This window comes from Nasonia vitripennis (assembly GCF_009193385.2).
Source record: "Nasonia vitripennis strain AsymCx chromosome 5 unlocalized genomic scaffold, Nvit_psr_1.1 chr5_random0003, whole genome shotgun sequence".
Classification (NCBI taxonomy): Eukaryota; Metazoa; Arthropoda; class Insecta; order Hymenoptera; family Pteromalidae; genus Nasonia; species Nasonia vitripennis.
In genome coordinates, this window is record NW_022279653.1 from 939171 (window position 1) to 964438 (window position 25268).

At 33.5% G+C, this 25268-nt stretch overlaps 1 protein-coding gene across 1 annotated transcript in view; it reads left to right on the forward strand.

Annotated features, from left to right (window-relative positions):
- Positions 1 to 25268, forward strand: part of LOC103317585 (dynein assembly factor 1, axonemal homolog) — a 119660-nt gene that overhangs the window by 24685 nt on the left and 69707 nt on the right. The window lies entirely within an intron of this gene.

Sequence of the window (25268 nt, forward strand, 5' to 3'; positions counted from 1 at the left end):
TGCGTGTGTGCAATAGCAAAACAAAAGAAGGTTTTTTATATATATACACACACACCTTATTTAATTTTGTTATTGCGTGTGTGTGTGCACCAGGGAAATCATACTATGTATTTAAATTTACTCTTGAATCTGAGAAAATTCTTCTATATTACACTTTAAAGTCGTGACATATTTACTCTATGACAATTTTCACTGCATTAATTCTGGTAACAGTGATACTTATCCATATGTATAATAATTTCACAAGATTCGTGGAATATGATTTAGTTATTTTCTAAACACTTTAACTCTTTAATGACCAAGAGCCAAAAAATAATTTGGAAACATCGCAGTGAAAAGTGCCAGTTTTCGCGGCGAATAACCAAATGTATAGTCTTAGGTGCGAGATCTGAAATGTACTACTTTTCGTAGGGAGCGATAATGTATTGTTTCACATTTACAAAATATTATTAAATTTAAAGACTAAGATGTACAGTTTTAATGCACTCAAATTTTTGAGAGTGGAGTAATGCAACTTCTATCTAGGAGCTCCAGATCGCCACTCACTGAGTCTAGTAAGAACGCTACGTAGTTTTTGGCATTTAAGTATAAGAATGCTTTCAAACGGAGTTGGTGTTTCAGGTCAGCCATAATGGGTCACAGGGAGTGCGCGCCGAATTTTTTATTGGTGTAATTCGGATTCATCAACTAACAATCACAAAGAATTAAAGTTTATCACTTTTAATTGCGTTATAAGTCGTTAAAAATAATTCCAATGATTTGCATTAAATACGATCAAAAACGATAGAATTATGTATTTTTTGAGATTTTAATACTGTATATTAAAAACGATTAGAATGATTTCAATTATATGCTATTAGAAACAATTTAATTTGGCTCATTATTAATTACGATTAACTAGCAAACAATCAAATATAATTAAAATTTATTACTTTCAGTTATAATATAGTCTTTTAAAAACAATACGATTACTTTGGATTAAACCTGACATTGCCGCATTATTTTCAGCAATTTCAAGGTCATTAAAATAAATTAAAATAGATTAAATGGAATTGTTAGTGATAATGCGGATCGAAAACGATTAAAATTAATGCTAAAAATAAGCATTAATTGCTATATGATTAAAATGTATTAAAATTGATTCTTTTAAAATGATCACGAGGATTAGAAGTATTAAAACGATTAAAATGTGATTAAAATTAATCAAATTTTATTGCTTTTAATCTTCAGCTATTAGCAGCGTTATTAAATCAAGCTTAAAATCATGTCAGCACAACATTTCCTATCAGGGAACATAACCTAACATCTGTAGCACCTATTGAAATTTAATTATGGCGCGCGATGCACACTGTACACTCTGGTACGTATAGCTTTGAGAAATTGAGGTTATAGTACGTCCGGTCGTCCCGCCGTGACTATAGAACTTTTGCTCCCGCTGTTATAGAGGGCGCGCGTGATATCTACCACTGTACAAATCTTAGGCTTTCTGCATTGAAATCGTTGCGGGATATGCGTACTTTCGACCGAGGTATAAAGAAAAATAGATTTCATTGTCTAAAGCAAAGCACAGGTGATAGCTAGTCCATGACGACGAAAGTACTACGCAAAATAAGTCGGGTCAAAAAAGTGAAAAAATAAGAAAATCACGAATATCTTCGTTTGTCGTGTTTGTATAACTCTAATTGACTGTTAATTTTGTAAACCGTTTGGAAATCGATTAAAATCCGCAAGCCTCTTTGAAATTAGTGAACGACACAAGGACTAATATCAATACGAAAGATTTAAGGTTATGTTTATTATAACGAATGCTCAAGAAATGGGAGAAAAAGCATTTCATCATAAGTTATGTCTAGGCTATTTCTCATAGCCATTTCATAGTTTCCAGCCCATTTTAAATATTCGAATTTCTATCAGGGAACTGATTTATTTATTGAGCTTTTACGAGTAAGAGTATTTTATAATTTATCAACTAATAGAGATTTTTAGCAAGATATGAGTTGGATATATAATTGATTGGCACCAATTGTCGAACAGCGATGCACGGAGCTCGCGACTGACTACGAATGGCTTGTTTGAGCGCGTGTAAGGCTTTTTAAAAACTTTGTTTACAACGTAATTGTTTGCAATATCTACAAACTTAAAATAACTGAAAATGTATACATTCAAAGTAGCGCTCGCTTACAACGTCACGAATTGCTTATTGAGCATTTCGCTGAATCAACACTGACATGCATTCGGCCGTGTGTCGAAACTGTACAGCGCACGCAATGCATTTTTTTCCTTTGAGAGCTTGAATTTCAACGTTTGTATTGTAAAGATGATCAGATTTTCAGTTTTGAAATAAATTTATCCGGTAAGTCGTACGACGTAACAATTGCACGGAACATCGAATCGGGACCATTCATAATCATAGAGGGCTATTTTAGAAACATTTTTTATTTTTGTTGAAGGTAAGTAAACAGTTACAGCCAGAATATTTACAATTATTTTTACTGGGCGCATGCTTCCAAGATCCCGTAAATTACACTTTTTACGTTAACGCGGATAACTTTTTTTAAAGGCGACATTGACTGATTTGTGCGACGGGGTGACCGTCGAGTTTTCAAAGATCTTTCTCCACACTGCTCTCTACACTTCTCTACTCTTCGCAAGGACTGTACCACTCCACGAGTTGGTACTAATAGCCCTTAAATTTATCCCGTAAAAAGAGCGAGAGAGAGAGAGAGAGAGAGAGAGAGAGAGAGAGAGAGAGAGAGAGACATCATAACAGACTACGCCACGCTATACTGCGTAGTTTCGCCGCCAGCCACACTACTACGTTCCCACCGGTTCACACGCATGCACTACCTGGAAGAAGCCAGCGCAGCACCGAACCAGCGCGAGTGAAGAAGAGAACGAATCGCTGGGAGGGGGAAAAACGCGTCGTGCGCGCCTGCTCGCAACTCGCCGATAAGCCCGAGCGTGTCTGTGAGGAAGTCAGCGTATGAGTATGCAAATCATGTAGCCGGGAATAAATAATGTTGATCGCCGAGCGACAATTATAATGTACGGTATGAAGGAGATATGCTGATTCGCGAGAGTGTGTTCTAAGCCGATTGATCTGTCAGAAAGCTTGTAAAACAACGACGAACTAAAAGTGTATGTACGGCGCATGATCCGCCAATCCAAATCCTCCGAGAGAAGGCATTCATTAGGTTTTGAAACGCAGCCTGGAGTAGACCCCTCCGGTAGTGCCGAAAATCCTAGTTGGTTTTTTTCTATTGTTCACGACGAAATCTTCAGAGCACGAGACATCACCAGTACGAGAGGAAGAGCCGTTTTATTTTTGCTAAAAAAGTTGAGGTAGAGAGTGAGGTATCCGTATACCGATTTTATAGCCATACTGCCAGTTGTTAGATTTACTCTAGTCGCGAAACCATTGTGTTTAACCGTCGGCAGGTTAGTTTTTTTTGCGAAAGTGTATCGCACGAATGCGAGTTTGCCGCCGAATATCATCCAACGCTTCGCTGTGAACTGCCTAGCCAGTTAAAATAAATGAATTGTGATTTCAGTGTAATAATATTAAGAGTAAGATAAGGAGATAAGGAGTCCCCTATAGCCGGCAACGTGTTAGTAGATTCGCCAAATGAAAGTCGTTCGACCTGGCGCCCCTTTTAATAAATACGGTCAAACGTTATTGACTTGTGACGGTATTAACGCGTGAATGGCGTAATTATATCACGCCTGGTTGTCTTCCGAAAATCCACAACGTTACACTAGAAAAAAATATATATATATATATATATACGCATGCTAGTATTGAAATATTAAAATATTTAAAATTATGTACAATTTTAATTGAATCGAATACTAAAAATCACATCAATATAACTTATTTTTAAAAATTTTAATTTAAATAAATATTCAACGTAGTATACAGTTGAACACACTTGCACGTTAATGTGACAGTTAAATTTTAATATTAAGTATGGGCTATATGAAAAAACAAATTAATTATCTGTTGATCTATTATCAATAGGGTATGATAAAATACTATACTGTTTTAACCAAATTTTCGTTTTAATGAAGTTTTTCTTGCATATTTTTAATTGATAAATATACAATGTCATTGTTATCCACATCCATCGGTATGATTCTTTCAAATTGATGAATATAATTATTAGTTGTTTTATCAGCTAAACTTATTATTTGAATATCTATATTATTTTTTGATTGATTTTTAGCAGTTACTTTTTCTTTGTGTTAGCTAACAGAGTTAATTAATGATTGCTTTATATAATACCTCAAGTTCCTCAAATTAATTTTATCAAAATTTAACTCAAATTGAGCAAATTTTATTGCGTACTGTATATTAAAACAATATTTTATTTATTGGACCTATAAATTTAGTTGTAGGAAGCTACGTGCCAATGAATTGGCAGCGGTTTTTTAAATATTATAAGTTAAAGTTAATACTCATTTGGAAATGATTTTTGTAAACAGTGCAAGAAAGACATATTTAATACACAAAAAATTAAAAATTTCTGTCCACGTTAAAAAAATTAAAATTTCTTCCTACTTTGTCCTTGAAAATCTTTATAATAAGTTTATTTATTTCTAAAATATTAAATAGTGGTTTTTGGTACAGCCTAGGTAAAATATAGGTTTTTAATTGCATTCAGCGTCTTTTATATAAAAAACAACCTACAATACACGTGTGAAAAGTTGATTTTTTAAAGTCACCAATGATGAGGTTTGCACAGGTATTTGAAATCTCATCAGTATGCGAGCGCAGTCACTGTCAACTCTCTCATAATCATGCTAAATCCATGATATTGAAGTTTGATGTCTGTTCTTTTGCATTAAGACTTGTTAAATTATTTAGAAACAGCCTGCTATCTCAGTTTTCACTTAACAGTCTTGGTTCGGCTTTGCACCCTGAACCCTATGGCTTTAGGGGCAAAAATACAGGTGGGTCTATACATGAAAGTTGAATTCATATCAGCTAGAATGAATTCAACTTAATACACTGTTTCAACATGCCAATACAAATTAAGTTGCTAAATTTCAGCTCTCTAAGTATGATAGTTTTCAAATGAGAGCCAAAATAAAACTGTGAAAAAAGTAATCGAAATCAATAAAAATTTGATTTTTCTCTCAATTCTTCTTCAACATATATTAATTTATATGATTCAAAAATTTACAAAAACATCGTTTTACATATTTTTTTATAAGTTAAAAATTGTTAACAAATCAAATTTTGGTATACATGTCAAAATCCAGTGATTGATCTAATTTAATGTTGCTGATGCGATATTAAAGAATTACCTATCAAGTTTCTTTTTGGACTGCGGAGTTCCTTTGCCCCTCCAATTTTCGATGTCGTTCATTTAACTCATTTTCTTCCAAAAATAATCTTCCCGGGCTTTACTATTTTGCTACCAATATTGGCACTAACATTACAAGTCTATAAACAAATACGTCTTTTTATTAATCTTTTTTTAATCTCTTTTTTAATGTTTACTTTTCAATAACATTACTTGTTAAAAAATATAATTTACTATCGACTAAATCACAAGTTTCTCACATCTATTTGATTAAATTATTTTTATATTAAATTTTTGTAGTTAAAATATACTAAAAATCTCAAACTTTTAACGCAATTTTTTTTTTTAAATAATGCGTACAAAAAATATTTATTAGGTTATAATTATTATCAAGAAATTGTATTGGTATTTTTAGAAGTTCAGAACTATTCTTAAAAAATTGATTTTTTAAAACTTTTAATTAAATTAACAATACTGTTTTGGCTAAAAACAGGGATCACAAATTACGTGTGCGCACGATACTACCCGGAGTGGAGCTCGAGTAGAACTGCCTATCGTGCCGCGCGATCCGCCTTATAAAGGCGCGCGGCGCAGATATGTATAGGTTCGTTCACGGCGCACCACGTACGCCGCTTGCGCCGCCTAGCGCGTCGTCGCTGAGTCGCTCGCCGGCTGCCGCGCTACGTGCTCGTGTGGACTCGCCCTGCGAATGTTGCTCGCGCGCTCATACCGCGTCGTGCGGATTCGCCTTTCGTTCGTTGCGCGCGCGCGCTCGCAGCGCATGCCGCGTCTATTACGGCCGCCTTCACACGTATTTACATGTGCGAGACTCGTGTCTCGTCACATATTAACATCGATTTGCCCCTTAACTATGCTATGTATCAACAAATTTATCAACTCTGATACCGCCACGGTATTTTCTCAAGATATGGTTTTTTAGTTTATTAAATTCGCTTTTAATTAGAGCACTAAAGGCTCTGCCGTTTCCATAGGTATACATTTCATTCGCAATGCTGCTTCATACTGGAAATGTCTGTAAATCTTGTCAATTTGTCGTCATTCATATAATACGCATTAGATTGGTCGCCTTCTTGTTTAAAATATATTTTGACTCTTTCGTGAATACTATTAGCCCATTTTCCCCACCCATTTTTCACATTTTTCTTCGTTTACTGGGTTTATTTCTTCTTCTTCATCGATCTTTGCAAGCTCAGTATTATCTTTAAAGGCTAAACCGATAATTAATTGACCATTATTTTATGCAAATGCCAAAATAGTATACTTCGATTTTAGTGCTAAAAAGTTGATTCTATAAGAATATGAAATTTTACAATCTAACGAGTGCAAAACTAACTTTTTGCACGTATATTGAACGTTATTGCTTCCTCCTAGAGGAAGCTTTGTAATAGTAAAATTTTTAGTTTCGTTAAAACTTCGTAGAGGCGCATTTGGAGGTGTTCAGAGTTCAAATCATGCGTTTTTAAAAAATGTCCGTGCGGATGGATATGTGTGTATGTGTGTATGTACGTATATCTTTATGATTCTAAAACCACGCAACCGATCGTAATAAAATTTGACATACATATATGTTTTCTGATTGGGTATATTGGGTATACCTTGTCTTCCCGACATGTACAATTTCGCGGATAGGCGCATCGCATTGTGGATCTATAGAAGCCACAGAGTAGGCTCGCGGCTCACTCGATTCTATAGTTATCGAGTCAGTGCCGCTTTCTCTTCCTTAGTCATTGAAATGACTTATAAGCAGGAGAGGCTACACGAGCCATGCAGCACTAAGACAAGAGAGGCGAAGTGTCGCTCTTGTGCTTAGAGGGCCGCAGATGCGTCGTATCTGCGAAATAGGTACGCTTGATAGCGGCCTACGTGCATGTATGTGTGAATGAGTATGGAAGTTGGTCGGCAACGCTCGCGTGCGTAGTTTTAAAATTGGAGAAAATGTAATCGATGTTCCTGATGCAGGTTTTCTACTCGTTAATCGAACGAGAGTTTTTCCTGCGTCGCAGGCTACGGCCTGGGCAAATGCGGGAACAGAGAGCGCGTTGTAGTTTTTGTGTCAACAGCGGAATGGTGAGTGAGTGGCTTGCATGTGCTTGCAGAAAAGAGCTCGCCCTGTAGAAGCGAGTTCTAGAGCCGATTTTATGACTTTCCACGGAGGAAAGTAAATCGGCTCGAGTTCGGATTTTGAGTGCGGACATCTGGCAACGCGCAGTCGGGTGGCGCCCGTTGTTTGGGCTCAAGCGGCGTTTTGATTGTTATGGCGGTACGGATAAGCGCGGGGATAGCTCCGACGTAGCGTCGGGGTTTTTCCCGAGTTTTTCTAGTACAATCAAGCCATTGTATGCGTGAAAGTATGGAGTGGATGTAATCGTTTTTAGAACGATCGGCGACGATCGGGTTGAGCAGCGGCTCGGCTCGGCGAGGGTGGCTGCAGCGGCAGCTCAGTTCTGTTCAGGACACGAAGCTGTTAACCTCATGCCTGATTGTACGACGTGCATAACAGTTTTACATCTGAACAGAAATAAAATATTTTATTAAAATATTTTAATTCAGCTTCGCTCGTTGTTGTAGTTTTTATAAGTCCCTGTCACTTCCCTTTCACACGATAGTTGCTCACTGGAGTGACGACACCCTGTACAACTGAAAATTACTATTTTTGTAAAACCTTATAACTCGCTAACTAAAGTTCAGAGAATGTTTTGAGAAAATTCATGATTTTATGAGGCTATGAGGACCCTATGGTATTAAAAATAATGAGGTTCAAATTTTTTCATGAAAATTATATGATTTGATATTGTGACGGGTGCTCCTTTGGTAAAATAATTAAGATTAAAAGTATTTTGAAAATCATCAATATACTGTATATTAAAACAATATTTTATTTATTAGACCTATAAATTTTGTTGGAGGAAGCTACGTGCCAAAGAATTGGCAGCAGGTTTTTTTTATACAGTGGAGTATGCACAAGTGGAGATTTCACGCACACTGTATCGAAAAGTATATTGTGAATTCGAATTATCGTGCATTAAAACATACAATGTAAATAATTATCATAACGAAATAACCATTTATTACAACCAAAATTATTGTAACTTTACGTGCTAAAAGATGCGTCTAATTATAACTAAAACATGAATACGTATTTATACAATATGTAGCTATTTATGAAGTATAAACTGACTTATAAATTTAAGAATAATTGCTTTCATTTATATAAATAAGAAATATAATATGAGTATAAAAGATTTACATCTACTAAGCCTCTGTGATAATAACTTCAAATTTATAATTATGTTAGCTTTATTTGTTCTGCATTCATTTCTTGATTTATACTTTGTAAACGTACATTTTTGTGCCCATACAATTTAAGTAAATAAATAAATGAAAATTTCGTTAATTACTTGTTACGCATTCTTCAAGCCAAGCTCTGCGTTTTGTGCATTCTGTTGGCTGTTTATTCGGTAAATAATCCTCCGTCTCGCAATTAGCAATAAAAAAAATTGCTTCAATAATTTTTTCAGCGTGTTTAAGTTCCTCTGTAGTTCTTAAAGCCCATAGCGCTGCCATGTATAAAGTCTTTACAATCCGATTTTGGTCCTTAAACAAAACTTATCACATATAAACTCATTGGGAGGCGCTCATTCACAATCATGAAAACTCATCAGAAACAGATAAATATCCTTGGTTGTGTGTCTAGCGGCTATGCGTTGAGCTATTGTCGTTTGTCCAGATTCACAATTTACACTAAGTATCAAAATTATGCAATTATTTCAAATTAAACCAATGATTCAATTAATTAAATATAATATTATCCACACTAACAGTAAATTTCGATATAAGAGCGTAAAAGTAGAGTCTACACAAAATCACTTTAACACACACTGTATTATGAATAATTATAAATTTAAAGAAAAAAATGTTGAACCTAATGTGATATACTTTTATAATTTAGTTTAAAAATACAAAATTAAAAATGATCCCTAATTTATTTCCCAAAGTCTTTTTTATACCCAAATTCTTCTAGTAATCCCCTATTATATTAAAGAGAAATCCATTTTGGCGTTCTCCGTTTCTCCGGTCCTCCGAATTTCCGAGTTCATAATTTTTGTATGTATTAGAGTGACCTCTCTATTATATTAAATCTCATTTGAATCATTAATTAATTAACAACCTTGTGCAATAGCATCGACTTAAGGGTAACTATTACAGACCCGTCTCACAGGTCGCCAAAACGAACAGAGCCCCTCCATTAAAACCCATAAAGTCAATACATGCACAAGGTTGTAGTTATTAAAATTATTAATGATTTACCGATCTTAACGCATACATATTTTTAAGATGTATGTACGTTCAACCTGCGCAGTCTTCCAAACGTTTAGTCTGCTTTCGATACTGCAATAATTCGAGTAAAAAATAATGAAAGAAAATTATAGAACATTTTATTGACTAAAATACTGTGATTTAACGATCTTACCGCTTTAAAAAGTCGGAGCAGAATGAGCACGGAAACCGATTGTTTATGCTATTTATACATATTTTCTCGCATGCGCAGGCGTCATTGATAAACAACAAGAAAATACTGTTACTAATATATTTCGAGTGGAATACTATATTAGAACATTCTAGACAATCAACGTATAAAATATCTAAGATTTACTGATGTTTCACCTACCAACCCTGTTGAAAGTAATGACGTCATTGACCGACGTCGTTATATGACGTTAAATTACGTCATTAGATGACGTCATTTGTTGCTGCAAATTGGAACCTTTTATGACGTCATTGTATGATATGTATATATGTATATATATATATATATATATATATATATATATATATATATATATATATATATATATATATATATATCACTTGAACATGGCACATTACAGTACAAAACCAAATATTTGAACCTTAACATCTTCGAAACTAACTAGTATTTTGAACAGTCCAAAGAAAGGGCCCGTTCTACTGTATAATGATAACTAAATCTAAAATTTAAATTTGATAACTGCCTATTTACTCCAGTTATCACGGCTTGCAGAAAAATGACTTTTTTAATTTTTTAATTTTTCTCAGGATCTGCCCCATAAAAAGACTCAAAATTATAGTAGTGTAAAGTTCTAATAATCTTCAATAATCATGGTTTTTTAGAAAGATTAAACATTTAGTTTTCAAGTTAGAACAATTTCAAAAAATTGCGGTTTATGGTGTAGAATAAGATAACGACGAACGATAATATAAATTTTCCGCGGTAACAAGATAGGTAATTTTATTCTCTAAAAGATATATATTAAGCAGTTTACTCGGATTAATTTTTCGATAACTTTATCAGATAAAACAGACCTTTCAAAACTAAAAAATTGCTATAACAAAAAATAGTTGAAAAAATGTAAAAACGAACATAAACTGCTGCGTATCGCGCTCGAAATGTAATAATTGTGCACTCGAGTCGAGGGCCCTGACATGCGTGACATTTCGTTTTTTCGAGTCCCGTAATTCAGAGTTGATAAACTCTGAATTATATGCAAGCGTATGGCTATCTTGTGACAGTGCACATGCACACACCGAAAGCAGCGTGCGCATAGCACATACAAGCGCGTAGACGGCGCTTACACGCACACATACACTACACGACACGCGCCTACGAGACGCATGCCGAGGCGACAGGAGTCACCTGCGAAGCATAATATAGGGTAAGCGAGGTAGGTGCGAGAGTGAGAGAAACACAGAGAGAAAGTGTAGCGCGATACGGCGCCTTGTCGCCAAGCGAATAGATATCAACTCATCCTGATGGGCTAAGAGAGGGGAGACAAAATACCAGGCAGCAAAACCGAGCCTGGACACTTTCGATAACTACGATAGCAGCAAGAAGCGCTAGGCGCTCTCGACGAGGCGAGCAGAGCACGGAGCGGGACTCTGACACGACGATCCTGATCGACCAGGGCAAGCATCAGCCCGATCGGCGAGAGAGGCGCAGGCACACGAGGGCAAGAAGAAACAGGGCATAATCAGCTCGACGGATTTCCGGAGCAGCGTGCGGCCGACTTCGCAGCAGAGACCTACAGCGCATCGAATATTTTGTAAGTGTCAGCGCGCAGCGCACCTCTCTCTCTCTCTCTCTCTCTCTATATATATATATATATATATATATATATCGCGGAAAGCGCGTAGCGTAAACAGCGTGACAGACGCTGTAGATAGATTAGCTAGCCTCACGCATTGAGTCAGTGCAACTAAAAGCACATAACCTCGGTGAGCGACGGCCGGAAGAAATTCTACTTGTCAATTTAGGTAGATAAAGGTTATACCGGGCAAAACCATCCCGAAAGATCAAACACAAATATATCGAGTAAGAATATTTATTAATACTACGTCGAAAATATGCACTTAATACCATGTTTTGCACGAGTTACTATTACTTCAGGATAAAAGGAAGGGCGGTAAAGAGCGATTTTTTTTCTTAAGTACGCGGTTCATTTGTATTTGTTGTTCAATTGGGATATAGCCACCTAACCGCAGCACCACTTGGACGTTGCGGCGATAATTTTCGGCTGCTCCTTTGACAGCCCCTTAAGGGGTGAATCAAAATTAAATCAACAAATAGTTAATACAAATTTTATAAATTTTTAAAAGTGTTATTCATAGACTGCAAACAATGTTGAAGCCTTTCTATATATATATAGGTGGTTCTCTGTGAAATCAAAGATATGAACATTTTAATTTTTGCCTAAACTGTATGTATATATATGTTCCATATGTTGAACGTGACTCCAAAAAAAAAAATTCAGCGCGATTCCTTCATTTAGCTTTGAGTTCTAGCTACTTAAAATTGAGGTTTTAAGCAATTTTTACATTTTTTGCCTATTTTCAATGATTTGTAGCTCATAAGCGATGCATTTTTAACTAAAACTACCCAGACACTTTTGTTGTGAAATTTTTTGATTTTTCTAATAAAAATACTTTTAAAGCCCTATATATATGTTAAGGCTACCTTATTTGCATTTTAAACCTTAAAATATAAAAATCTGAATGTTTGATCCGGACTCCGACAAACTCAATACAGTAAAAAGATACCTTTTTATAGTAACAAAGTAGCTGTAAAGTTTCAGAATGGGCCTAACCTTCTACTAAGAGTTATGTTGAAAACAAACATGATATAATGGCTAATAAGTGGTATTACATGCAAATTTAACACTTATAACCTAGTAAATTTCTTGACTACCGATACCAACATGTGTTTGTAAGAAATTTCTTCTTTTGAAAAAGTCAAATCAATATGTGGTATTAAAAAAAGGCCGATGTTATTTGTATGACAAATCTAGTAACATGACGAAATTGTCGTACAAATAAGGAAAATAAGTGGTTTTTACAGTAATGCTTGTCGTACAAATAAGAGAATAAATACTAATTGGAACCTTCACTTTACAATATGTTTTTAAGCACTCAATAATTATATAAATTGGAAATAATGTGACTGCCGAAAAATTCTAACCTCGCACGTGTAAAGCAGACAGCAGATTAGGGTATTTGTAGAGAGGTTGGTTATAGTGCAGCCATCTTTACATTGTTGAAAGAGAGATTATGTCGTAAGGTGTGATCGCGTGATTACGATAAAGCGCGATATTCGAAAAACGTATTAAGAGAATGCATCCGAAACCAGGAGGGGGGAAGAATTATTGTAAAAATATATTGTAAGAGAAAATAAAATAATTATGGAAATGTATTCTGAAAAGAATACACCCGAAACCAGGAGGGGGGGGGGTAGTTGTGATAGAACTTGAATAATACGGAATTATTGTTTATAAAATCGTTTTAATTGCTTTTATAAAACTATTTGCCATAAGTATCAATATTGATATCATAAAATTTCAATTTACCACAACTAAAACGTTTAAATCGCAAAATATTAGTATCAATATTGTATATGAAATATACTCTATTAGATTGATTACACCTATTTTGCATCAAACAATAGTTAATATCAACATTCAAGCAGAATATATTATTATGAATTTTTTTGATATTAACAATAGCATAATTGAAACCAACTCCCTTGTTCATCAAAATAGATTGTACAATTTCACAGGCCCTGTTAAATCGAACAGTTTGCTGTTCTAAAAGCAAATCAAGTTGAAAATGTAACAAATTACTATTCTTTAATGCAACGAGGGTTGTTTCATTCAATTCAGCAACATCATTTCTGAAAGAATTATTGAGGGCCTTGATGGGAATAAATTTCTGATCGATACTAATGAAAAATATAAAACTTTATTACAATCTTATTGCAATGACATTTTATGTACAAATGAAAATTTACTAACGTTGAAATAAAAAAGACCAAAATACTGGTCAGCATACCGTTTAATCTCCATATTTTCTTCATTATGATCGCGATTCTTGGTATATTTAATTAGAAATTTACGATCATCTACGTCGATATTCTTATACTTTTCAGTATTTATATTGTCTTTAAATGTAAACTTAATCAAAAATTCTCTATAGTCATTAATATGTTGACGCAGAGCATTGAAATTATTGTTGTACATGTATTCACCGTCGTCAGTTAATACTCTGACAATAACATGCACACTGAATTTCTGATTGTTGGATGAATTTAAAACTATATAGTAAATATTGCTCGGCTTGATGTTTGGTACTTTTGAAATAATACAAATTTTCAGAAGTTCCATGAAAACTCGTAAACTCTTCAGATCGTTTATAAAATAGTTTGTTTTGCGAGAGTACTCAATATCAAAATAATAACAGCATTTATCAGTGATAATCTGAAAGAAATAAAAACCTGTTGATTATCCGTTAAACGTCCGAAAGTAAACATTATCACACACCTCGTAAAAATGATTCGACATAGTTCTATATACACTCAAGAATGCGTCTTTCTATGAAAGATAAAAAAACTCGTGCACCAGAAACTTCTTCTTCTTCTTTTGCCAGACACATGTATGAATGTTTATGATTAAGAGATGAATATTCACTTATCAACAGTTTTTGACTTCTCCATTTGGATTCATACCACCAATTACTCATATTGTTAAAAGTACGTAAACACAGTACAAATTTATAGGACATACACAACCGTGACGAACAGTGAACTATGCAGGCAGAAGCTACTCAAACTATACTATGCATCTGAGCGCAAGTATACGCTAGGTAAGCAGCTAAGGCGCGAAATTCACGCGCCATTTACCAGATATTTTTTTCAAATTTTTGGGATTCTACTGAGAACGTATAGGCATTTGGAGCAAAATTTCACGCAGGATAATTATTGAAAATCAGGACAATAATAGACCAAATGAAGAGTGTATTTATTATTACTACATCAAAATATGGAATAAATAATTAAATTAAACATTGTTTTTCATTAGCTCTCGAAAAATACAAAAGCTTATTGTTTGATAACAATACTAGTATAATACTCTCTGTAATAATACATTTTTTCAATATTACATTTCTTAACATTCCTTACAGAAATAATCGACTTTTTTGGGAGGTGATTTTTTCAGACCGATACACTTATAATGCATCCACACTAAACATCGTTCGCATATAATCGACATATCGAGATCGAGATCTTTATTATATATTGAACATACCCATTCAACTTTTTTTGAATCATTTTAATTAACTGGATAGTCGTATGCATTTTTTTCATAAAAGATACATACACTAATATCAATCTCTTCAGCATGTATCCACTATGGAGGTTTTTCTTTTAAGTCTCTTTTTACAATAAAGTAATTGCCTAACACATTGATTAAGCTTAACACATCCTCATTGAGTATCCATTTGAAAATCATGCAAACTTTTGTGAAATCATCAAGATCCTTGTACAATTGCACAGTCTTAGGTTTTTTAATCAGACTGATTTCAAATTAGACCCTTTTGGTCGGCCTCTTATAGACACTAATTTGGGAAACACGACATTTTCGTTAGATTTCTTTGGAATAGACGCATTTTCAACATCAGAAACAACGTTTATATCGACTTCACTACTTTCCTTTTTAGACAATTCAGAGTTACTCACTACAGAGTTAACTCGATCGTTGCAATGACCTTCTCCAACTGACTTACAACTAACATCTACCTCAGTACGACTTTCAACATTATGGACTATTTTCGAAGGTGATTTCTGAATAACATCTTCACAACAATCAGTATTGATTGGTATTTCTGCAACATCAGAAATGCACGCACTTTACTATCCGATGTAAAACGACGTTTCATAAGTTCTGGTTTCGAATACAAAATAACATTCGACGCATTCTCTTTCAGTTTAGATTTGTAATCAAGCCAACTAGCAACCGTGAACTCGTTCAATGAGTCGTAAAGATCGGACATATTGATAACGATCCGTATAATCTTTTCTTTCGCACCTTCTCTCGCACCAGAGGTATGAACACGGCCAACGCGAAATTTGAAAAGAAAAAGCTGTACCTACGACGTTCGCAGATCGTGGCGCTGCACATACTGATAATGCGCGGAGCAGGAGGGAGGAGAAGTGAGTGGGACGGCTACGGTGTGAAGGTGGCTGCGAAACGTGAACTGACCTTAGGTTACAAAATACCCTAGGAGCGTTTTTGTCGTACAAATAACATCTCCGTTAAAAAAACTTTACCAAATTGTTTACCGCTAATTCTTTGTGCCTATATACAGAATTGCATCATTTTCCTTCATATTAATCGAGTCCTATTACAAAGCCCAATATTTAAATTTAAATTTCTTAGCAAAATAATTACAGCACCTACTATTAACGTAACTTATGAGGTAGTAGGCCATTTGACGTAAGTGAATTTGAAAATTCTAGTGGTAACATCTCTTTATTATCATCTTCGTTTTTCGGCACTAAAATTACTCTTTCGCGAAGTTTATTGGCATTATTATTATCAAAACAATCTCCATAAATTTCCATAATTATATCATTGGTTGATAATAATTCTGTTGGAAGTAAAGTTATATCATTGTCCATTTCAAATTTGTTGAAATATTTTCCATCTCCAATTTTTATGGCTATTTTTTAAACTCTTATTTGTTGCACAATTTTTAATAATTTTTGTTCGATTCCCATGTTTGAGAACAGGTAGTGTTGTCAGAAGTTACCTGATACAATCATTACTTTGCCATCAAAATCAATTTCATTATTACATAAGTCTTTAAATAATTTTTTCACTGCCTAATAAGCATGTTTTGATGTCATTATTATTTCATCCCAAATTATGACTTCAACATTTTTCAGATTTTTTCCATATATTGAATTCGGAGGAATGTTGCACGTTGAATCTTCATTTATATTTAACGGTAATTTAAAAATTACATGTGAAGTTTTTTCATTTATTAATAAATTTGCTGCTATATTAGTCCATTACTGACTTCAAGAAGAATCAATCTCACTATAACTTCCAGGCGAAAATCTGCTTTGTGTTTCATGATTCTCTCACATCTAATCTGACTGTTCTAAAACTAATCCAAATCATCTTGTGCAAACAGAATGAGTAAAATCATAAATATAAAGGAATCAAGTAAATTCCTTCTAGGTATATAGAAGAATTATTTAAACACAAAGCGGATTTTCATCTTATATAAAAAATAAGATGGCTGTACTTTTCAAAATTATTCTTTTGAAACTTACTTGCCGTCCTGTTGTCTTATATGTCTATCAATGAAGCACTGGCATTATTACTTTTAAGGTGTGAATCTGTTAGATAATATTAATTAAAATAATAATATAATTTGAAAAAATACTTAGTAGTTTTGAAATCATAATATTATTTATAGTACAGTGTGGCTAAAATCCGCTTTTAAGTCACGTCTATCTGTGGCTAAAGTAGTCTTCTTTTGAACCGTGTTTATCACACTCGCTACGCTCGCGCGCTAACTACGCCATGTAAAAAAGAACCATTTAAGTCACACGTATCGTAATGTACTATTTTACTTTGATAATTTTACTTTAAGATCTGTTTCGATTGAAAAGGCGATAAATTTTCATATTTATGTGGGTATTGATCGTTAAGTAATCAATAAGCTGTTTTTAGTAAGTATCCATATGATTTACTTTATATACATCGTAGATTATAAGACAACGGGACGGCAAGTAAGCATTAAAAGAATAATTTTGAAAAGTACAACCATCTTATTTTTTATATAAGATAAATCTTGGAAATGGGTGTTAAATGAACAGAGCTTTGGCTAAGATTTAATAAAAATATCTCTATTCAAAATGCACGAGGAAGGTACGTCTTTATAGTACGACTGACTGGCAGAGACTAGCTATCGAATAAGGGTTATGGGGCTTACGCATACAGCTTCCCACTCCTTCTATATGCTAAAGTTACAGTTTTGTTTATGAAACATACTCCGAACGTAGAATCATTTTTGCTATAGGCATGCCACAAGTATTCAGTCACTATGGCATATTCCAACACGCCCTCACAATTGCATTCGGTTCTGAATAAAACATTTCGTAACAACCAATATTCAATTCAACTAATGCTAGCTACACTATTCTAGACGATACTTCCTTGTGCTTTCTGGGGGAATTACATATGGTCCAACATTCGTTGCAAGGATTAGGGAAACTCAGTAAAACCTAATCAGACCAGTTGGATGGTATATATTAACAATACCATTGTCATTCATCCATCCGTTTACATGCTTATAATAAGACATTTCTACTTATTTTTTGTCTTGAAGTTATAGTGAGATTGATTCTTCTTGGAGTAAGTAATGATTTTTGTCAGTGTGCTGATTTTTAACACTTGACATTTTTAAAACGTATATTAATAAAAAAGCGTATATTAATAAAAATACAGTAAAACTTTTGTAAGCTATAAAAATTAGACAATTTCTTTAAGGATTGATTGCATAACTTTTTAGAGGAGAAATAATAATTATAATACCAAGAAACAGAATGGTGAGAATGAGTACAAAACTTATAGTTGCCAACATTTTACCGTGTAAAAGGTATTTTTTTGAACTGATTTCATAACCTTCAAATGAGTTTCTAATAAACTTATAAAGAAATGTTTAAAGAAAAATTCAATTTGAATTACAGCATAGCAGAGTTAGAAGTTTAGGTTTGATTGCAAAATCTACTACACATGCACTAAAATGCTTTACATAATAAATTAATGTTTTAAAAAAATAAAATTGAATTAAGCGGAGAGGTCGGTAATACATGAAAATATTTATGAAATATGATTTCTATATTTTTCTAATTTACTTTTCCTTTCGAAGAATGATATTCGTTATTGTTCAACTATAGAGGACTCGGCATTAATAAACAAGTCAGTTTAGACTACACCGATTTCCATATTGCCCCGATGTTTGTATATACAGTCTACGCATGCGTAACTTTGTATATAAATAGCTAGGACAGTGCTTTTATAGCTCAGTCTGTTTTTGCCCTTTGAAGCGGAGAGGTCGGTAAATAATGAAAATATTTCAAAAGTATAATTTTAATATTTTTCTAATTCTTTTTTTTTTTTTTTTGAAGGTTGATAAACGTGATTGTTAAACTATATGAAACTGAGCATAATTTAACAAGTCAGTTTGGACTACACCGATTTCCATATTGCTCGATGTTTGTATATGATGTTTACGCATGCCCAAATTTGTACATAAATAGCCAGGATAGTGCTTTCATAGAGGAGTCTGTTTTTGGCCTTTGAAGCGGAGATGTCTGTAAATTATGAAAATATTTCAAAAATATAATTTCTTTTCTTTTCTAATTTACTTTTCTTTTCGAAGGATGATAATCGTGATTGTTTAACTATAAAAGACTCATTATTACCTAACAAGTCACTTTAAACTACGTCAATTTCCATATTGTCCCGATGTTCGTATATGTAGTTTATGCATGAGCAACTTTGTATATAAATAGCTAGGACAGTGCTTTTATAGCTCAGTCTGTTTGTACCCTTCAAAGCGGAGAGGTTGGTAAATTATAGAAATATTTCAAAAGTATAATTTTAATATTTTTCTTATTTATTTTTTTATTTTCAAGGATGATAAAAATTGTTAATGTTAGGATCTGGTGAGTGAGGCTTAAATAAAGAAGGCGGAGGTTCTCTATGAAAAACTGTTTGATTTATTGAAAACAACGAACTTGTGTAATCTAAGTAATAAGGATCTAAATAATAAGGACGTGTGCTCTCTATGAGACTCCGTGACGGACAGGCAGTACGGGCGAGAGCGCTCCGGCGCAGCAAGCCCGCGCATGCGCAGAGCTGGGATGGCCGGAGAGTCCCAAGTGCTGGCGTTATTTCTAACAGTTAAACTATAGGAAACTAAGCATTATCTAACAAGTCACTTTAGAACTTTTTTAACTTTGTATATAAATAACCAGGATAGTGCTTTTATAGCTTAGTCTGTTTTTGCCCTCTGAAGCAGAGTGGTCGGTAAATAATGAAAATATTTCAAAAGTATAATTCCAATATTTTTCTAATTTACTTTTTTTTCAAAGGATGATATTCGTGATTGTTTAACTATAGCGGACTGAGCATTAATAAACAAGTCAGACGCAGATGACAAATAGACAAACACGATACTTACAGAATTTTTAAATTTATTAATACCTAATGGATTGCCACCACATCAATTAATATTAAAAAAGGTGCAATAATTACAGAAATTATTACTGGAAAATATTTCATTTAGCTCCATCACTAGATGAAATACCATTTGGTATGGTTAGAAGGCAATTTCCAGTAAGACTTAGCTTTGCTATGACAGTAAATAAATCTCAAGGCCAATTGTTTGACAAAGTTGGTTTATATTTATCCACTCCAGTATTTAGTCACGGTCAGTTATATGTTGCATTGCCAATAACAACATCAAAAGAGAAATTAAAAATATTTAAATGATGAATCTGCTTACAAAAATAATAAAAATATTACAAATAACGAATGTAAAAAACGAAAATTAAACGACAAAATGAAAATTTACACAAAAAACATAGACTATTCTAAAATATTCAGAAATTAATTATATTAATTATAAAACATTACTAAAATATGAAGTATCTTTTAATTGATTGAGTAATCGCTACTAATACAACAATACTAAAGTATAAATTATATATTGATAGGCTGAGAACTCTTCACTATTAGTACATTACTGAAATCTGCGTCATCTCCACTATTACATTACTCAAATCAAGGGTCGCGGTAGCGCCCCGATGGCAAGTATAAGTACTAAAGTACTATACGGGCTGTCGGGCGCACCGAAACCTTATATTCCTTGAAATGGAGTTTTCTAACCTCTACAAAATATTCAAACATTTATATCTTATTGAAATACGTTGTTTTATCAGGAGAATCAATGTTACTTTCAAAGATATTAAAAGAACTTTTATTCAAAAAAAGTTTCGTAAAAAACAAACGATCCGTTATCATTCTATAGCTGACCAAAATTTTGTGTTGTGTTTTTCTTTTCAATTTTTTTGTTTTCTCTCATCTTCCGTTCTTGTCCTCGAAACCGTGGCGCGAAAAATTAAATCGAATTAAAAATAAATTGTATATATAATAAATAGACGCATTTGGTGCATAGTATTTATTAAAATGAGTCCAGCTTTGCTACTCAGGGGTTTTGGGGGTGACTGAATACGAATATCGTGACGCCAACAGCCTCCGAGGTACCTGGTGCTCAGGGTGGACAGTATCAATGTCGTCTTCAAGAGTTCAGGGGAATTCGTAGCATAATTAGTCGAAACTCGTTACTCGGAGGTTTTTGGGGTAGCTGAACACGAATATGGCGACAGCAACGGCCTCCAAGGTACCTGGTGCTCAAGGTAGACAGTATCAACGTCGTCTTCAAGAGTTTCAGGGGAATTTGTAACATAATAAGTCGAAACCCGTTACTCGGGGGTTTCTGAGGTCGCTGAACACGAATATCGCGACGGCAACTGACTTCAAGATACCTGGTGCCTAAAGTGGACAATATGAACGTCGTCTCCAAGAGTTTCATGGAAATTTGTAGCATAATTAGTCGAAACTCGTTACTCAAGGGTTTCGGGAGTCACTTATCACTCCGTAGTTTATGAGGTATGTGTGGATACTGGTTGTAGGTACTGCTGTGGAGATAGATTCTAGTGTGTACATCTATCAAGTGGCGCGGTAGCGCCACGAAGGCGAGTTTGAGAAGCAGACGAAGCCGCGGCGCCCGTGACACTATTTACTCCTATATTGGTGTTCGGATTTTTCATGGTACAGAAAAAAATGCTTATTGTTACTGTTCGTAAGATTTTTTGGCTTATTAGTATGTTTTCTGAGCTAAACTATGATTTCCAACAAAAATATTAGTGTAAGGCTGCTTATTTTTATAATATGTGAGTGTATAATCCACAAATGCTAAAATTACGTTTTTCTTCTTCAGCACGAAACGTGAAAGGACCGATAAGTTAGCCGCAAGAAGTGTTAGGACCGTGAAGTTGGCCGCAAAGCTATATACAGATGAGAATTGCTTTCTCAAGAAAATATAATAATATATTACGATATTTTAAATTAAGAGGTTGCCAGTGCATACTCTGCGTTCCGGAGCTGTAAAGGTAACTAGCTTGCCAGGGTAGCCGATGACAAGGTCTAGGTGGCGCGCTCCGTGGTTTTTTGTGTCTAGGTATAAAAATCATACGAGGAAGGTGTCTAGAGGTACAGGGTGACCGATAACGACGTCTAGGTAGTTAGCCCCGTGGTTTTTGGTGTCTAGGTGTAAAAATTATTCAAGGGCGGTGTCTAGATGTACAAGGTGGCTGATAACGAGGTCTAGGTGGTGCGCTCCGTGGTTTTTGGTGTCTAGGTGTAAAAATCATTTAAGGGCGGCGTCTAGATGTACAGGGTGGCCGATGACGAGGTCTGGGTAGTTCGCACCGTGGTTATTGGTGTCTAGATGTAGAAATAATTCGATGGTGATGTATATTAGAACAATCAGCGATTTCATCTTAGTAATAAAAATGTTACAAAAAAGCTGTGGTCGAATGGTGCTAAAGATGCTTATATTTTATTTTTACGACTTTGAATATGAAATACTCTAAACAATTTTAACAAAAGGATTGAAATCTCTAAAAACAATTAACTCTTAAAAAAGTAAAAGGTTAGGCGAGTTTGATATATTCCGCAAGAAAATTACAGATAGAAAAGAACTGAGATCAATCAAACAAAGTGAAGTTTATTATATTTAATCGTGATGAAGCAAAGAACAACTCTCAAGATAATTACTACGTCACTTGCCATGCCCGTTTCATTGTACTTATAGTGTTTGTATGTCGTTCTAATATACAAGAAATATTACTTATCTATTGATCGGCTAAATTATCTCCACTAATAGTACATTACTAAAATTTAAATTACATATTGAATAACTAAGTTATCACTTGAAACTAAATATCATATGTCATATTGATAATTGTAAATAAAATGTAAATTCAACATAATTATATTGAAATAAGAAATGAAAAATATTGGCCAAATAATTTCCACAGACTATATTTAAAATCCAAATGTTAGATATACTTAATAACAAATTGTATAAATATAAGATAAGTAATCGTTAAATTTATTTTGTAGCAATATATTAACACTATCGTAATTTATATATATTAAATCTGATGACACATTCCTAAATAATTTGTAATGCGGGCGTTATTATTAAAAATGTTACATTTAATAATTAACGATAGTCTCCACCCTGTGAAATGCAGAGAGCAAATTTACAACCAATATTGATATAAATAATCATTTACAATAGTATCATTTCCAGGCTTTTTTACAAATACAGGCATGAAATAAGATCGTATCTGCACAAATGATTATTCGCAGCATCCCTTTCATCCGGACCATATCTGCAGATTACGTCTTGTGATATGCGTGAATACATAGAGCAGTCGTCATTTCTCATTCACAAACAGATATCTTTAAAAATCCAGATAATATCTGCACAAATGATTATTCACGGCATCCCTTTCATCCGGACCAAATCTGCAAATTACGTCTTGTGATATGCGTGAATACATAGAGCAGTCATCATTTCTCATTTACAAACAGATATCTTTAAAAATCCAGATAATATCTGCACAGATGATTATTTGCAGCATCGCTTTCATCCGGACAAAATCTGCAGATTAAGTCTTGTGATATGCGTGAATACATAGAGCAGTCGTCATTTTTCATTTACAAACAGATATCTTCAAAAAACCAGATTACATCTGCACAGATGATTATTCACAGCATCCCTTTCATCCGGACCAAATCTGCAGATTACGTCTAAGATCACTACTAACGATATATGTAAAACATACATATGTATCTATGTGGCGCATATGATTCAAAAAATAATACAGATTACAAATACAAATAAACATATTTGCCATATTTCTCTAAAAAGATTATCATTTACAGCATCCGACACATCTGGACCAATCTTACTGTGTTTTTTGATATATGTATATACATGTTAAAATACACAACTTCGAGACCCGATATCTTAAAAAATCATACTGCTTGGGAGGTAACAAATTTTACCACATTATAGAGGGCACTTAATAGGATATATTTACAAAATTGCAGCAATCTGTAAGAATATTAATTTTTTGAGTGATCTACCTTAAGTTTAATGCATCGTTCTACTAAAAGAAAATTTTGATCAGACTTTTTGTTTTTCTAAAATCTTGGAAATACGAACAGATGTTTACGCGTACTTCGTCGTACTTATGCGATTACAGCGCCAACTTTAAAATCTAATTTTACATAAAACTTTTTAAATAAAGCTTGCGAATGAAAAACCGAGTCTGTAGCGCCGTAGTGTTAAGTTTAATGAATCGTTTTACCAAAAGAAAAATTCGATCGGACTTTCTGTTTTTCTAGAAGTTTGAAAATACAAAATACTCCGTGGTAGATTTGCGAAGCTTTTGCGCCGTCATCCCCTTAATTATTTGACGTGTCATTATTAAATATACTGTTAAATATTAGATGTACACTCAATGGTAGTAAATTCTTGTGGAACGTTTTTGAAATGCTCCAATAAGATTGTCAGATTAATAAATTCTAACCAATCAAAAGCACGACTTCGGAAACGTTTCATAAGAATAATTAATTACCGTCGAGTATAAATGAATTATATTCAATACAGCCAACATTCTATGAAAGTAGTTATAGCTACTAGTACACAGGACCGGATTTAAAATTATAAAATAAAGTAGAAATCAATTTTAAATATTAAAAAATGTTTTTAAACTCTTTGTAATTATTTGATGACGACAGTATTAATTATATTAACAAAATCTAATAAAAAAAAAAATATTAATTGAACATTTTTTTTATTTACATTTATAAAATGATGTAAATTGTAAGATTATAACAATCATAACATTGATATTCTGTACTAAAATGTAATACATAATATGATATTTACTTGTATATTAAAGGATAACGATATCTAAAATCCCTAACAAAAATAAAAAATGAAAACAACTGAAGAAAAAAGTGAATGAAACATGAAATGCAGAGGATAGCAGAAAAATGTCGGAATTGAGACACAGATAACAGTAATTTTTTGTTGTCTTCAGTTTTATTTAGTTTGCTAGATACTTCAGATGGATTTCTTTTTTTTCAGGTGTAAAATTTTACAATTTAGAAAATAAATGAATACAACAGAAAATAACTATTAATAAGTGAAGACAACAGTTTTTTCATAGTTCAAAGCAGTTTTCTTCATTTTATAATTGCTGTCTTCTACGTCCACTAGTTTGTTCCCAATCAAAACAGCTATCTTCCGATTTTTACACATTTTTCTTAACTCTTTTAAAAACACGCCTTTAATAACATAATTTTTCTAAATGATCAGTATATAACTTAACTTAAGTAAGCCAATTATTGACCGAAAAAAATGTTGTTGAATTTAAATTATTTTTACCACAAGAGCCATGTATCATTGATT